At 33.3% G+C, this 3,902-nt stretch overlaps 1 long non-coding RNA gene across 1 annotated transcript; it reads right to left on the bottom strand.

The window, feature by feature from the left end:
• Nucleotides 1–3,236: 3,236 nt before the first annotated feature.
• LOC108363236 (uncharacterized) lies at nt 3,237–3,610 on the bottom strand. Its single transcript, XR_001847588.1, has 2 exons — nt 3,572–3,610; nt 3,237–3,323 (listed from the first exon to the last, which is right to left on the bottom strand). It is a non-coding gene; the product is annotated as an uncharacterized LOC108363236 (long non-coding RNA).
• Between the last annotated feature and the right edge of the window lie 292 nt (nt 3,611–3,902).

Genomic DNA, 3,902 nt, shown 5'->3' with positions numbered 1-3,902 from the left:
AATATCGCTGCATAAACTCAGTCGTAAAGTAAAGCCACTCCTTCTGCTGGAAATGTTATTTCTGACAAAAGATGCCACTTAATCAGTTGATATTTTTGTATTATAATATGCAGTTAGAAAACCAATAAAATTAACAAAAATTGTGTTTACAAATTGTTTTTCTTTGATACTTTCATTACAGCAGTTATGGCATGCACTTGTTTTTCCAATCAAGCACTTGTTATTTGAATCGAGCACTTGATAGTGTGAATTACTACTCAATTGACAATGTTTTTTCCATGATAAACACATAGCAAGGTAGAACCGCTCTCTCAATTTGTCGGCCATGATTTTTTTTTGAAGTTTGCCAACATTTTAAAATCATATAAAAGTGAAAATAAAAAATTGAAATTGTTCGAAATTGTTGTTGCTTGAGATTGAAAATGAAAATGTGTGTGTGAGTTTGTGAGTAAATTTAAAAATTAAATTGTTTGGAAATGTCAAGAATTTTAAAAGTGACTCTCAGCGGTTCTACCTTACTATATTTTTATAATGGTTTTTTCAATGCTCTCGCACGTTATGTTTGGAAATAAATTAGTGCGACTGTGTGCAGATGTGAAAAGAAAGCGAGTGACTTAAAATGTAATTTGAGTGTATCCATGCAGCTCTCTGATAAGTACATATAGTCGAGGTTTTTGCAAAACCGCATAAATCGCCGTTGTGGCAAAAATTAGATTTGGTAGCCCTGAACTCCAGGCATCGAGATTAATGCATACAAATCAAAAATCTTTATTAAACATCAGATTTGTAAAATAATTGCTAGAGAAAATACCGCCTATCAAGGCAATGCCTTCAAAGAAAAACTGTTTTTTCACTCTCCTGCTAAAATTTGAGTGCCGTATGATAGGCGGTTTTGCAATTGGTCGATGGGCGGTTTTGTAGAAACATCGACGATATGTATGAAAATACATACATCAAATTTCAATTGCATTCTCATCTTATATGTTCATACATATCCAAATAAAATTAAAAAAATAGCTTATGAAATATTTTTACCATTTTTTCGTTTTTATTCGCGCAGTGCGCGTTTAATTTCTTATTCAAACACTTATTTAATTCTAAAAAGTATCCGGCGCTTATTAAACAAATTTTTAATATTTATTTTAAATTTATATGTATAAAAATATAACTCTAGAAAATTGTTGATTAATTTTTTGAATTGACAAATCTCTTTCTCTTTAAGTTGTTCTGAAATTTCGGGTGAATCAGGCGCTTCAGCCACTGGGACTTCGCAGGGTAAAGAGATTGCACCCAGATACCTATAGACGCATGTGCTTAAAAATAGTTGGCTGCATTGAATCTTTCAATTGAACACCGCAGATGTTCTCCCAACAAAGCCCTCTAACATCGTAATTAGGCGCCTTAAACTTTCGCAACACCTTAACGCCTTGGCTCATGCGCAACTCTCGTAGTTCCTGTTCCTTTTCATTTTTGTATGTATATATACTAACAATTAAAAACTATCCTAATAGTAGGGGAGCCCACGATGCTAAATCGGGATTTATTCGAACGCCGTGGGGACCTATTGGATTTTGGGTAAAAAATGGGTGAAAAAAATGTACTTGAGCGCGTCAGATATACATAAGCAGGGCTCGAAACGCGGTATTCGATATCGAACGGAACTCGAATCGAAATTTGATTTTAAGATCGCGGCATTCGACAGCGAGTGCGCTTCGCTCGTTTAAATTGTATTGCAGAGAAAACAGCTGCCATTTTGTTTTATTCGATTAGAAACGAGTAATCACTCGATCACCAATGCCGCGATTCGGGCCCAGGCCTGGGCGACGCCGACTGCGCAGTAACGTCGCGTGTTCGTATACACGAAGTTGAAGGTGACGAAGTCATAGATAATATCCTTCAATTTTGTGATGTTTCTACTGAATATTTATATACATACGCGTGCATGCGTGGCTTTAAAAAAATATCGCAAAATTTAAGCCAAATAAGGAGGCTGTTTCAGGCAGTGATGGGCATACCTAAATACAAACTTGTGTATTCAAAGTACCAGGTTGGGTACTAAATACTCAAATACTTAGTATTTGGAGATGTTTAAATATTCAAGTAAAGAGAACTTCGGTATATAGAAGTTGATAAATACTAGAGACCGACCGAAGGTTCGGCCTGGTTTCGGTATTCGGCCTATTCGGCTGATTTTTTATCTTCGGCCTCGGCTTCGGCCTAAAACTCCGAACAATTGGGCAATTCACAAGGTGTTGTATTTGTCACGATGTTACATTATTTTACGACAGTTGTTAAAATTTTGTTGTTGTTTCGCATCTCCACATAATACTATTGAAAATGTAAGAACTGTATATATAAAAAAAAAATACATAAAAGTGATACAATAGCGTTTTGCTGTGATTTTGTAGAAGCATGGGCGCTATTTGGAAGTTTTTCAATAGAAAAAAGTCAACTTCGATTTGCAATGTGTGACAGAAAAAGCTTTCCGTGGGAAGTGCAGCGTCAGAAAAACAAACAAGTTTGAAAAAGCATTTACAATTGCATCCTTCACAATACCAAGAATTTTTAGCAGGTGTGGTTAATGTATGTTTGTAAGGTGTTCCTTTTATTTAAAAAATAATAAAAGCTAGTGAACCCGCATGGCTTTGACAGCCGGTTTCACCAGCAATTTAAATGGAAAATGATTTTTTATTTTCTGTCAATTTCCATATAAAGTTAAAAAAATTAATATCATTTTTTACTTAAATTGCTTTCGTGTAATTGGCTGGAAGACGTCCAAAAATGAATTTCAAAAACTTAAATAATATTCCAAATGTTAGTCAGAGTTATAAGAGATCCGAGTGTCATATTTCATCTAAACCCGTGCAGCCGTTTCTGAGTGAAGATAAGTCTCGCATAGTGCAGATTTTTAATTTAATAAAATAATAATATAATAATAAAAAAAAATATAAACTTTATCACACATCTACAGGCTAAGGTCTTTAATTGGACCTCTCATTTTTGAAATTCATTTTCTAAAGTATTCTCAAACTAAAATCTCCTTAAATATCTTTCGTCCGACATTGTGATGAACAGGGTGAGGATATTAAGGCATTTGCTTATTTTGTCTGCTTGGTCGTATCTGTAAACAATTTAAAGAATCACACGTTTCATGTCTTCCTTGATTAAAAATGTAAATTATAATTTTGCCTTTTTTGACTATATTGCCTTTTCTGCATGTTTTGCTTTTTACCTTCTTACCTTCCTTTTATTAACTCGGGATGTAACTATGTAATATTCATGCGCCTAAAAGATGCAGCGATTCCTATTCTCAAATTACATACCTGATGGNTTGTCTAGAGGCAGCTTCAAGAAACTTATACTTCAGTATTTCTCTAATTAAAACTTCTTGAAAACATGGTTATCGACTCTCGCAATCTAAATTATGTATATTCATGTTTATCTTTCTNTATTGCCTTTTCTGCATGTTTTGCTTTTTACCTTCTTACCTTCCTTTTATTAACTCGGGATGTAACTATGTAATATTCATGCGCCTAAAAGATGCAGCGATTCCTATTCTCAAATTACATACCTGATGGCAGTACGAATGGCAATTATAACAGGGAGGTTTTAGTTTTTTAAACTATAATTTTATTTATTTATATTTATCTCTTCATTTTCATACCTTTTTCTTTCAGCTGATTTCTTGTTTTTCTGGACCTTACGTAGTAAGGACATGTANATTTAATTGCTTATATTTACATCGTTGTGCAAGAAAAGATTATATCTTAAGGTACTAATTACCATTAAATTAAATTAAATTAAATAAATTGTCACACAGTTTTGTATTTTGTCACTTTATCAAGCTTTTTAAGTTTATTTTGTTTTTTTATGAATAAGGCCATAAGTAGTTATTAATGTCA

Source organism: Rhagoletis zephyria, unplaced genomic scaffold (genome assembly GCF_001687245.7).
Source record: "Rhagoletis zephyria isolate East Lansing unplaced genomic scaffold, Rhagoletis_zephyria_1.1 Rzeph_scaffold_01223, whole genome shotgun sequence".
Taxonomy (NCBI): domain Eukaryota; kingdom Metazoa; phylum Arthropoda; class Insecta; order Diptera; family Tephritidae; genus Rhagoletis; species Rhagoletis zephyria.
This window is presented reverse-complemented; position numbering and strand designations above follow the sequence as displayed.